General features: G+C 34.2%; 1 long non-coding RNA gene across 4 annotated transcripts; it reads left to right on the top strand.

Annotated features, from left to right (window-relative positions):
• Positions 1 to 9,917: 9,917 nt before the first annotated feature.
• On the top strand, positions 9,918 to 13,268 carry LOC139863785 (uncharacterized). Of its 4 annotated transcripts, XR_011764444.1 has the most exons (6): positions 9,918 to 10,081; positions 10,440 to 10,506; positions 10,633 to 10,661; positions 10,968 to 11,064; positions 11,154 to 11,361; positions 12,021 to 12,398. It is a non-coding gene; the product is annotated as an uncharacterized lncRNA (long non-coding RNA). The 4 variants fall into 4 exon arrangements; XR_011764445.1 differs by lacking the exons at positions 9,918 to 10,081; positions 10,440 to 10,506; positions 10,633 to 10,661; positions 12,021 to 12,398 and adding exons at positions 12,853 to 12,907; positions 13,001 to 13,268 and having other exon boundaries at positions 10,699 to 11,064; XR_011764446.1 differs by lacking the exons at positions 9,918 to 10,081; positions 10,440 to 10,506; positions 10,633 to 10,661 and having other exon boundaries at positions 10,699 to 11,064; positions 11,771 to 12,398.
• The last annotated feature ends 415 nt before the right edge of the window (positions 13,269 to 13,683 follow it).

Consider the following 13,683-nt stretch of genomic DNA (forward strand, 5'->3'; position numbering starts at 1 on the left):
AAGGTGAGTTATAGTCCCATTTTCTATTTTAAATCTTTTGGGATGAGAATACATGCAATTTATTTTATATTTTGGACACAAGTGGAAGTTGGTTTAAATTATTCGTTGTGAGTTGAACAAAAATATTCCCTAGTCTGGTAACTGTAATCACTGGTTTCTACTGGTGAACGCGAATCCTACGGATAGATCTATCGGGTTTGACAACCCCATTTCGAGCTAGTCGCGCTAGCAATTTATAATCGGAATGTTTAGTACTTCGTAATTTGTTGTAGATACACTTGTTCGGTGTATATTATTTATTGTGTTTGGCAAGGGTAAATAAATGGTTAAGTGGTTACCAGGTGGCTCACGGAAAATGGAATAATGTTTTATTATATGTTTTCTAGCATATAATTTTGTGGTCCAACAAGGAGTTTTTATGTTTTCAAACATAAATTTTTATGGTTTAAATTAAATATTGTTTGTAATATTAAACCTATAATTCACTCAACATTTTTGTTGACAGTTACTCGCATGTTTTATTCTCAGATTCATGATTGATTGCTTCCGCTGTGCTTAGAGAGTCTGCATATTTATGATGGCAGCTTTTGTTAAACATTAACTTGCATTCTATTTTGATACATTTAATAGTGGATGTTGTTGACTTTGTTTAGGTCAACTTTTGGTTAAGTAATAGTGTATGGTTTTTCTAAACTTACATATTTTGATAGGTTTCCTTTATAGGAAATCATTTTTAAATAAAGAATGCAAGGTTATTTATTAAATTCATATAGAGTTATGATCAAGCTGTGGGACCAAGATAACGATGGTCGTCAAGTGTACTTTGACGGGTCGTTAAACACATGAAGACACAACTCAGTTAAGCCCATAATTCTACATCACTAAATCAACAAAGGTCATGGGTATTACAAACCACCAAAATGGGCCACAACGTAACCTAAGTCAAATCATGTTCTACGGTCATACGCCTTACAAAGCTCCGTCCATTCTCGTAGGTCAAAAGCTAACTTATCGGTCTAAGGCCAAACACATCATCTGCTAGTCTACTATCCAAGGGTCAAAGACCCGCCATACACCGATCTGCAAACTTACTTACTCAAACTACACGATATCTGCACTGTTCCTCACATCCTGATTTTAGAAAACAGTCTTTACCACGAGTTAAAGAAATTCAATGCTGACAACCTACCGCTATCTAATAACTGAACAAATCTAATTTCGTCTAAATTCCAAACTTGGTCTATCATTAAACTTACAAAATACCACAAAAATTCCATCTCATGTCTAGATTTTACACACTAACTCTCGAGTCACTACTAATGACCCACTACCTGAAATCTGTCAATCATGATTTGAGGTTATCCCCGAGTCACCATCATCGAATCTCCTAGATCAACTCACTCTAAAACACTGAATAATGGTTATCATTTGCCTTAGAATACACAAACTTAGCTAGTTTCATCACTACAACATAGCCAAATCAACTCGGATTACACTAATTTACCCAAATTCCGTAATTTAATACTTGTTTCAATCCCGATATTCAAGAATTTCATTGAAATTCGCTTATCTGATTCAATGTTCCCCAATTATTCAATGACTAAATCGTTATTCCGATCAACTCAATCATAGAAGAAATGATTACCAACCCAATTTCAAATCAATTCAATTATTACATCACAAATCTTGAGTAAAGAATAATTGTCCACACATTCTGAAAGTAACTATCCAAGTATTAATTTTCTCAAGTAACATCAATACACATGCCCACCACTGCTACAGTTACATCAGAAAGATCGTCACTTGGTTAAAGTGCTACCAGAACACACAATTAAATACCTAATTCAAATTCGATATTTAAGGGTTTCGTCATAAATCACTTATCTAGGTTGATACTTACCTAAAATTCATCCCTTAAAGTATGACTTTCTTCATATCATCCTTAAAAGAAACACTTACAAATGCAATATTAACCCAACATTAATCATTCGAACATGGATTTCAAGTCAACAATATCCACTGCCACAAGCAATAAACAACCATCTAACAATTAAGTCCGTCAAATGATATCAATACACGCGTTTGACACCACTAAAACTATCTCTGCATCGACTTTATTTTGCTTCGAACTTTATCAAAATTCAAAACTAAGGCTTATTCGATCATCAATAGCCTAGGTCCAAATATTGTTCAACTAACATTACTATGTCAGAAAAGTCTACACTCGGTCAACAGTTCATCGAAAATCACGTTCATCGTCAAATAACACTCGATCTAACACTCGATACATCTCTTCCGACTCTCGAAACTACTATAGGATTTACTTACAATGTATTTTCGTTGGCCAGACGTAATACATCATTCTAAATCACACTTTCATTTCGAGTATTTCGGAACAAGATCTTAATAGAGTTTATCAATACAACACGCTCTATTTTCTCAAGTCACTGGTAGTTATAAATCTCCATTATACCCTAATCAAATAGATTTTACAATCTAAGACTATCAAAACCGCAAGAAGTCTTGTAAGTAAACACCTAACTCGGTTCTAGCTCGATCTTAATTCTACTGAGTCCTCTTTAGCAACCACATTTGAAAATCCGATCCAACATTCAATAAACTATACCTACTTACTTCGTCTTATTTGAAATACTATTATTGTCCGTCCTCAACCTTACATTCAAATCTTCGAAAGACAAAATATTCACAACAGACACTATTGAACTACCTGATCAATAATTCTACCTTAACAGTAATATATATGATCACTGTTCTAATCACGTCTCCCGACTTAGTGAAGATTCATCAAAATTTCAACTTGAACTGGATCCCTATTCTGATTAAAGTCTTCTCCACTTCCAAGAAAATCACTAAACGAATGTCTCATATACTGACATCTAATGAGTCACATCAATTCACAAAAGTCAAAAATTTCTCAGGACAACTCTACGAGTCCTACATAGCTAGTCAAATCCTGCAACGGTACAGCTAGGCTAGTAATAATCCTCACATAATAACAAAACATAATTTTCCTATCTTCAGTCAAGACTACATGGGAAACTCCTTTCAAACATACTTCTTAAAGGTCACCACCAACTCACATGAGTCCAAGGTAGGAAAAGCGGATCCTCAAGGTCTTACTACGATCACGAACATCTGAACCAAAAGTCTACATCATACATGACACGCAAACTATATACATACGACAGTAACAAACTGGGTCTGAGTCCTCTTATTAGAAGACAAGAAAACTACTACTCTATCCCTGGGCCACTACGTGTGTCCCTTCAATCCATGGAAAGGAATTATATTTCACATAAGTCCAACACAACAAGTCCCGTCATCTACTGGTTCTGTCACGGTCGGTAAGTATAAAATCTACACTTCACATAGTTACACAATAGGGTTCGGGACCTTCACCAATCATCAAGGGGTCACTACCATAATCAGTCTCTATGGGTCACTACACGTGTTCCAACAGTCAATGGTAAAGATAAGACTTCATATTCGTCTTGGTTAATACTATAAATTATTCACCTCAATTCTTCCAGTCTAGGCCAACATTTGTCTCACGTATAGTATAACAGGCCATATAACAACAATTCACAACAGCATGACACAATATTCCAAAGGTCATGTCTATAAAGTCTCACAGAACATAACAGTCAGTCTAAGGGAATAAAATCCCGATAGTGGCAAGGGTAGTTCCAGACACCGTCGTCGTAACTAGATCCGTCAACTATCATCTACTTTATCTTACAAGAATAATTACTCAATCGCAAATAGAATCACTAATCATCACAGATTATTATTACAACAAACACACAATTGACAAAGGCATGAACACAATCTACATGTTCAATAATAATAATAGTAGTTACAGTAATGTAACAAAAATGTACCATTATGAATAAGAAGACATCTTCTGTATCTATCAACACCTAGATCGCACCCGTACCCTTAACCCTCATCAACTCTGCAACTGAATCCTCATCATTGGAACCACGTCAATTAATACTCGTCAAGTCCATCATCCAAATCGGCATCAAACGCATCCACTAAAGTTCTGTTAGCACTGAGGGTCAACGAGGCACCAGCATGGTGGAATCGATCTTCATACCTGTCTTATCACAACATCTCACACACAAAAGCTTAGTAGATAATCTGTTAGTTTCCGCCAACTAACTCGTCAATACCTACTTCACTCACTTAACCCACCCCCAAGATATGTTTGACTCGACACACGATTTGGGAACATGTCACTTCCGTGCACATGCTGCCAAACCTACGCTCTGATACCAACTTATAACACCCCATATTTTTTTATATATATATATATATAGCGGAAGACCAATTTATAGATATATTATATGTATAAAATCCCATTAATAATAAACACGTAAATAAATAAATGACTGGGTGTTATATTAAACGTAGTTACAACTTTTATAGAAAAGACGCGACATCAGAGTTCCGACTAGTCAAACATATCTCCCAAGAATCCGTCTCTCTGGAATCTATCAAGTATGCAACAGTCAACCTGCAGGGAAGAGTAGGGGGTTAGCACGAAGCTAAGTGAGTATGACTAACTACAGGCAATAGTATATAGAAACCGTCATACTAATCATGTCACAAAGTCTAACACACAAACATCACCCAAGTGTCGTCTACAGAGACTCTGGCAGCTCGGCCAAACCATTAACCACCAGCTGATCGGACTGGGGCTTACCAGAAGTTCCTCCACCACCGTATGTATATACATAATCCACACGTGACGGACGCGTCATTCACATATATATATACACCACGGCTGTCTAGGCTACCACAGAGGAACCCAACCCGCAGGTTGATCTCTCCTACCGAGGCTACCACACAATAGGGACGCACTGGGCTCCAACAGACAAGCATCAACTAACATGCAGTCATCACAACAACTAACTAACCACAACAATAAGTATATCTAACAAGCATGGCAATCATAATAAAACATGCTTCTATATACTATATTCTCCAGTTAGTCCCACTCACCGATACCGACATCACTCGGTAGTCTAATGTCACCGAATCTTCTCCTAATCTGTATCACCTGAAAATAATACTCACAAGTTAGTTATAATATTATGATCATCAAAATACATATGGGCAGCATAACGGCTAAACATCAACACTTAGTAAAATTTTACACTGCCAAAGACACTCGGTCTACTGTCAGAGACAATCGGCCGACTGTCTACACTCACTCGGCCGAGTGTCTTGTCACTCGGTCGATGGTCTCTCACAGACACACTCGGCCGATGGTCGAGTCAGTCAGTCGATGGTCGCGTCGGTCGGTCGATGGTCGCGTCGGTCGGTCAACTGTCATGAGACAGTCGGCCGACTGTGTTCATCTGCAGAAGCTGAAGACAAAGTGACGGGTTTCACCCAAAATCGACCAATTCTCGATCTAGAGCACGTTTTTAACCTCAAAACTTACCAAATATGATACATTGATCATTTAGAAACACAAACCCACAAGATTTTGACACTAACAACACCAAATTTAACCACTTTGACCCAAAATACACACTTTGTAAAAACTAACACAAAAACTCAATTTTCTCAAAGATTAAAGCATGAAAACTTGTGATTCTTACCTTGATAGAATCAGTAGATCACAAGGAACACGAAAATGTAAATGATTTGAGCTCAAGAACAAGGATTAAGGATTAGGGTTTGGTAGGTGAAGGAGATGAAGTACGGAGTGTGATTTGGAAAGAATCTGGAAAATGCAAGAAATGGCAACACTAGGCATCATATTTGGGTTAAATTCCCACACTGTGCAACAAACGGGTATTTATCAGTTATCTGATATCTTTTGTTCTTAATTTGACTGCCCTAACGGAGTCCAAATTAAATAAACAAACTTGTTCTGTGACCCTTGTCACATACTGGTCCTATCCACATCATTAAATAATACAAAATATAAAATTAGAATAAAAGCATATAATAACACCACACAACCTGAGGGCAAAATAGTAATCTAACAGCTAGGCCCACTTCGAGGGTGTTACATTATCATTATTTGATAATCTACGTAATGCTTTTAAAACCTTTATTGATAAGATAAAGCTTATGGTTGTTTTAAAAATGAATGCAGTCTTTGAAAAACGTCTCATATAGAGGTCAAAACCTTGCAACGAAATCAATTAATATGGAACGTTTATAATCAATATGAACGGGACATTTCAAAAAGCTTGAAGTTTTCGTTTGGAGGGCTAGGTCGAAGAGGCTACCGGTTCGATGTGAGCTTGATAAAGGGAGATTGATTCGGATACGGTTCGATGTACCTTGTGTAATGATAGCATCGAATCCGTTGAACAAACATTGATCTTCTGCAAATGTGCCATGGATGTTTGTAACAGGCATGTATTGTAGATGGTATGTTCAGAGTCAATGTACGCATACAATAAATATCATTAATGAACATGCATATAATCTGGAATTTTCAAAAGTAAATGTGGCAAATGGGGTTGTTTGGGCGGGTTGTGTTATAGGTGAAGTAGAGTAATTGATCAATGAAAACTTCTATGTCTGATATAGGAGCTGTAGCTAAATTCAATAGGGGACACTCGTGCAAGAATGTATTCAGAGATGACACTGAAAAGGTAAGCATCGATTTTTCTTTTAATGTTGGGTGTTTGGCATAGTGTTATGATCTGATTGTATTGCTTATATGTCACAATTATAGTATTTTGTAGTGTTTAGGTATGTTATTATGCTGATTATTATTACTTTAAGTTGTTTTCATGTTGCAACTATCTTTTTGTATTTCTTAGCTATAGTGAAAGTGATTAGGATAATCTGATTGTTTATGTAAGTATCTGGTTTAGGAGTATCTTTAACTAACCAAAAATGATAGTCTTGTCTTATTCAATCATGGATGTTATACGTGGTGTATCATCAATTAGATGACTAAATGGACGGGTCAGTTGAGGGGATTATGAGTCAACTTGTCTAAATTCTTATTATTGGTCAAATTTGGTCTTATTGGCTTAGCTGACCAGCCAAGAACGCCTTTTGTGGCCAGTTTTATAGATTTAATAAATAACTGATACTAATCATTGATTTTAATACTGTATTATTACAATACTAACCTAACTTTACTTTTGACAAATCGATTTTTGAAGGTTTTATGCACCTAAGGATAATGTTATTGGAGAAGGTGGATATGGTATCGTATATCATGTTCATTTTTCTAATGGCTCTCCTATTGCTATAGTGAAAATTTTCAACAATGTGTATGTTTTTCGGCTGCTTTTTTCTGACATAAATCTAGATCATTTAAGAGGGTTTATTATTTAATGTGTGGGCTACAGAGCCCAATTTGAGCAATAATTTAGGATAGAAGTTGAAACCGTTGGTCATGTTTGGCATACAAATATAGTTAGGACAATTTGTGGGTTTATTATATATGATTTTTTTTTACAATCTTATCATGTTGTTTACACTCTTAATTTGCATCCCCCTGACGTCCCATTACACTTTTAATGGGTCATTCTTGAAAAAAAAAAAAAAATCAAAAATTTAGTTATGATACTATATGTTTGTTGATACATGTGCATATTGATCTATGGTTAATTTTACTCTACGATTTAATTTTTGTTGTTACTGCATATTCGTGTTATTGCATATTCGTGTTAGTGCATATTTGTGTTAATATCCAGTCACTATATACGTCTTTCAACATATAACAGAATTACCAACGAGCTTATAGCTCAGTGGTACCCGATGCCTTTGATCCCTGGGCCCACGGTGGGGGAAGCTTCCACCCAATAGAGGCGCAAGTTCGATTCTCAGTCTGGGCGCCCCGCATGGAATTATCTCTCCCTCCGGGGGGAGGTTTGTGAAGTGCTTTCGGGGGTCTAGCTAGCTGGGGTAAAGATCGCCTTGCCGCCACTGTGGGTAACTGGGAGGAGGTAATTTTCCGGCACAGGTCTCTTTCGGGGTGGGATTGGTGGGTGCTACGGCACACAGGGTTAGCGTGTCCCTGCCAACTTACACGTTTCCACCCAACATATAACAGAATTCGAGTTCATAGAGGTCAGGGAGATGGAAACACCCGAATTTTGATCGATTGAAGGTGGTTTTAGTCTAGGAACTTGGTCTTTGGAAGTTAATCAGACCACAAGTTCATAAGATGTCCTGTAGTTTAATCTTTTGTGAAGTTAGGATAGTTATTAATTACATTTTCCTGTGGTCATTCTAAAATGTCATAATCTGATCAATGTATGATTTGTTGTGTCTAAACATGAATATTCTACATAACTTACATAACTTCAATGTATGATTTGTTGTGTCTAAACATGTAGTTTCATCATTTTTTTTAAATTGAAGGTTCATTATGTGCTTTTATCAGCGTAGGTACATGCTGGAAGACTTGAATGTTAATATGGATTAATAATAAAAGTCTCTTGAGTTAGTCAACAGCATCAAAAGTATGGTGACATATGTAATCTTAGTTTAACGGTCTCTTTGTGAATTTTCAGCATGCCTCTAAGTCGTCTTTCCATTTCAGATCTGAGAAAATTGATAAAAGTAAACCCAAACACTAAGAAATATGTCTAAGTAATGATTATCGTTCTCATTTGTCTAAAGTTGATTGTATACCATGTAATTAATAAAAGATACGTATTTTTTATTCTTCGGCGAAAAAACTAAAAAAACTTTTATAACCAACTAATAGTTAATCAAAAAGATGAGACCCCTAAAAACCTAAAAACCGAACTACCGAGCTAAACAAACAAACAACCAAACGATAGCTCAGGACACAAAACAATTCACCGGAAGGAATACCTAAAGAGAACCGCGACAACACAAACAAACGTCAACAAATACACGCTACAAAAAGGGTGACCAATCTACCAAAATGTTCGGAAGATTAAAAACCATCTAAATCCACCAAATTTATTGCCTCTCAACGCCCTCAACCTCTTTTTTCTTCTTCTTTTGCTTTTTACTTTTAACCAGGGCTTTAGGAAGGTCCTTTGAGTTGATAAGAATAGCTTTAACCGGTTCTTTTTTTCTTCTTCTTTTGCTTTTTTACTTTTATAACCACGGCTTTAAGAAGGTCCTTTAGGTTGATAAGAATAGCTTTAACCGGCTCGCCCTCCATTTTCTTCATCATTTCATCATTATTAATATTACACACACCATTGTAAAAAAACACCACATACGGAACAAGAAGGCAGATTCGAGTCACAGATGACATCAACAGAGGGTACCTCTACCGGAGCTAAAAACTCTTTTGAACTAATTCTAATATCTACAACCACTCTAGAGTATTCACATTACCTTTAGCATTCAATAAAGGGTACCTGAATAAAAGATACATATTGATTCTTAAATGAATTATTCAGTTACAATAATTTTTTTCAAAGTCCCGCGAATTCGCGGGTCTTAAACTAGTATGTATGTATGTATGTATGTATGTATGTATGTATGTAGACGGAGTATATATTGTAAATGAAGATGATTGATTCAATTCTTAGTATTTTATTTTAATTACCGGTGGGTTCTATAATTTTGTGGTCACAAATGCTTCTTCTTTTATTATACTTTAACCTTTTTAATGATAATCAAATAAATTTTAAAGTTTTAAATTAAATTAAATTTAATAATTGTTTTACCAATCTATATTTATATATAATAACAAAGTTGATTTTAGCTAATCAACATTCTAAAGTTTGACATGGCAAAAAAATAATCATTAGATTAACTTACATCTTTCAATAATAGTAATTGATTTTATTGATTACTCAACAATTATCTCGCTCTCCTCTATTTCCATTCTTTATTGACAACATTACCCTTGCTATTTCAATCAAATCAAAAAATACGGAAGCAAAAACAACAATAGGGGTCATGCCTCCTCTTTCCATTCAACCAAATAAGAAAAAAAAAAAACACGCCTATTTTATCTGGAAATAGGTTTCCAAAACACGATCATCAAACAACGAATGTTTATACGACGACTTAAAAAATATCCAGATACTTTAACCAATTTGTGAGAATAATCAATTTAGTTGTATCCAACCAACCATCGGTAACTGTTAATCTATTTCGTTCCGTACCATTATTTCGATTGTTTAGTTTTATTAACACATGTATTGAATAATCGATGCTATTTCGTTTGTTAATTGATAGTTAATCATTTGTTAGTACATCCCATTTCTGTTTTGCTGTGAATTACAATTTTTAGGGTTTTTGCACAGTAGCATAACAATTATACTTATAATAATGTATGCATTATAAATTTCGTTGTGTATTAAGTTAAAGTTTTTTTTATTTTTTATTTTTATTTTATTTTATAAAATACATGTTATTTACGGTTTAAACTTACAAGTTTAAGCAGCTGTTTGGGTTTAAATTCGAATTTGTTATGGGTTTTTTTTCAATTGTAGGTTATTGTTGGAGGTGCGAACTACTTCCAGTTCTATTTCTGTTTTCCGTAATTTTAAAGTCGATATGGTACTATTGTCTTTCATTTATTGTGTTCACTTTGTTTCATTTTGGTTTGTGCAATATTCTTTTACTGTAGGTTTCGTTGAAAGAAAATGAACTTTATTTGTTGACCTTTGTCATCTTTCTTTGTAGGTTATTTTTGAAGGTGTAGACTACTTCAGGTTTTCTTTCTCTTTTCGTTATTTTTATGGTGTGAGTTTGAATTTAAGATATGTTTTCATTCAGCGTCTCAATTTATGTGATGATTACAAGGAATTTTTGAGATATCATAACCTTTTAGTTAATATTTTAGGTATTAATGTTTGTAAAAGTTGTTGTCTGTATCAAGCCATTTACGATATTTTTGATACTGACAACTATGATGCAACAGACCTTATTTGTTGTTTGTCGTGAATACTCCGTATAAAATATTATGGATCTTAATTCAAATAAACATGAAATGAATGGAAATGCTTGATGACTTTCAGTTTCATGACTTCATCTGTTCCTTAAAATATGTGTATGAGAGTAAAGGGGATTTTGTTCGTCATGCTGGAGCCGGATTATCAATGCTCTCCAATGCAGGTGAGCTGACTTAGTGAGCATGAGTTCTTTCAGCAATGCATCCTTGTATTTATTACTTCATCAGTAGAATGTAATACTTTGAAATGTAGTTATGACATCTTTTGGAGCTTCTTTTCAAGCTTATGGTGTGGATACGTTGAGCACGATTATATTTGTGAACGACGAGACAAGCAGACAAGGAGCTTGGTAAAAAAGCTATCTATAAGAGAAACTTCACATAGTGAAGCGTCTGTTGCTGCACCAGTAATGTCAATTGGTTTGATGGTCCCAGCAACTGTTGTCAAACATCAACTAAAGGTATTAATAAAAATATATATATATACTTCAAACTTTTGTCCACTTATAACAGATTGTCCAATGTGTCAAAATGGGGTAGGGTCAAATTGGGTATGTATCAAAACATAATATTAGTCATAAATAATATTGGTTATTTAAATGAAGATCTCCTGAAATTATGGATTTAAGTTCACCATATCTATCTACTATAATCGTAACAATATTAACTACCAATATATTTTCATATATATATGCCAAAATATGCTACGTTTATAAGAATATTGACTAATTTGTGCAGTGTATGTGTTTATACATTTAGCATAATTACAATCGATTAAGATGAACATATAATAGGAACTCCTTTTAACTCAATCACTCTGCAACATTTTATGCATAATGAAAACACATAATCAAAATAATCTGATTGCAGAAAATACTGGCAAGAAGATTGGAATACAAGAACATGTATTGTTTGTAAAATTATTGTACTTTTAATGTTTTGTTACTATTTTCTACATTTTATGTGACACAAACTTATGAATCACATAAATGTTAGTCATTTTCTACAGCTTCTGTTTCCTAAAAGGTTATTGTTATATATCATTTTTTACATATCTAAAAGTCGTGTATCGAGTATAACATATTGGATGCACACGATTGAAATTTTTTGTGAATGCTAGATTGTGTCATCGTCTTCTGGGGATGAACCGGGGAAGACCCGAATCCTCACCTGGGGTGAGCTCGGACTAGCCATAAGCCCAAGTGTAGACTCACTCCCAAAAGCTAGCTTCAAGGAGGAGGGGACACTTTGACTTATAAGCCATCACCCAATCCCATACTGGGCGATGTGGGATCGTTACGGATTGTCATTTTTAGTTTGATGACAAACATGATTGTAAACGTTTCTAATTGAGTTGTTACCATAATTAAATTTTGTCTTGTAGTTGGATCTTGATGTCACATTGTTACTGAAGATCTTCATGGTAGTTGGATGTTTTTTAGTTAGAAGCATTTGCTATGAAATTGATAGTTATATATATACATACAGTATTATATTATGATTCTTGCAATTAGGTCTATTTCTGCTTATGTTTGCTTCCGATCTTGGTTTTTTAAGTTGGTTAAAGTTATTTGTTATGAATTACAATGGCGAGTTGGATGGTTTTGTTAAGGTTCTTAAGTGGTATATTTAATACTCCGTAAAAGTTATACTTTTACTCATTTTTATGTTTAATTTGTTATACTCGTAATTCAAGTTATGATCTAACTATGATCGTCAATGTTAACCTAAATTGCTATCTAACTAATTTAGTATGGAGGTTGCTCTATATTTATCAATTCTTATTTCTTATTATTTATGGTATACAAAATTTGTAATTTTTCTATTTCTATCAATTAATCAGCCCAAATTGGAAGAGAAGGTAAGCATTAATGCAACATAACTACGTACAAATAATTCTATTCAGTTGTATATTAAAGATCTTTAACTAAAATTTATATTTTTATTTGCAGAGAAAGCTTCATGGATGCGTGGATGTGAAAAAACAAATACGTAGATAATCAAAAGGTATCCTGAAACTTATTTCATTTATCGTTAACCATTAATATCAATACTAATACTATAGTTTTAACACTTACCAACTTTTTAAAATCTTAACAGAATAATCAATAATCAGGTGCGTATAAATACTTTGATGACGCTTCAAGAGAGGTTGGCAACAAAACAATTCGCAAAATCATTATTGTCAATTAACGCGTACTACACCATGCTATAAGCAATTAACTATGCTTGACAATCCGTCCATAAACATAACATATCCGTTTTTGTTTCTTTTCTATTTACCTTTTCATAATTGCTACAAATTCATTAAACCATTGAATTGTACTTCATGTTACTTAGTTGTCTAATTTACTAACATTGTGAATGATATTTCACCATATTTAAATTTTTATTTTTCATTCGATTATCATTCCAATACATTTCTAATATATCTAAAAATATATTTAATAATCTCTTATTTTCAAAACCCGCGAAATCGCGGGTTATAAGCTAGTACTAATAATAATAAAAGTATTTTTAAACAATTAAAATAATTAAAGTATGTTCATCTGATGGTGAGATTGTATGTTATGATCGAGAGTGATTTAAGTTTGAGTTAATCCTGATGAGAAAGTGCTTATATGACGCTTATGTAGCAGTTAGTCCTGATGAGTGATGAGAAAGTATCCATTCGAAAAAGTATTTATGTGACGCTTAGGAGGTGAGGAGTCCGGAACCGTTAAAGTGCCCTGATACAACGGTCCGTTTTAAAAGAAAATTTTAAGTAATGGTTGGTAATGAAC

The sequence above is a fragment of the Rutidosis leptorrhynchoides genome, chromosome 8, assembly GCF_046630445.1.
Source record: "Rutidosis leptorrhynchoides isolate AG116_Rl617_1_P2 chromosome 8, CSIRO_AGI_Rlap_v1, whole genome shotgun sequence".
Lineage (NCBI taxonomy): Eukaryota > Viridiplantae > Streptophyta > Magnoliopsida > Asterales > Asteraceae > Rutidosis > Rutidosis leptorrhynchoides.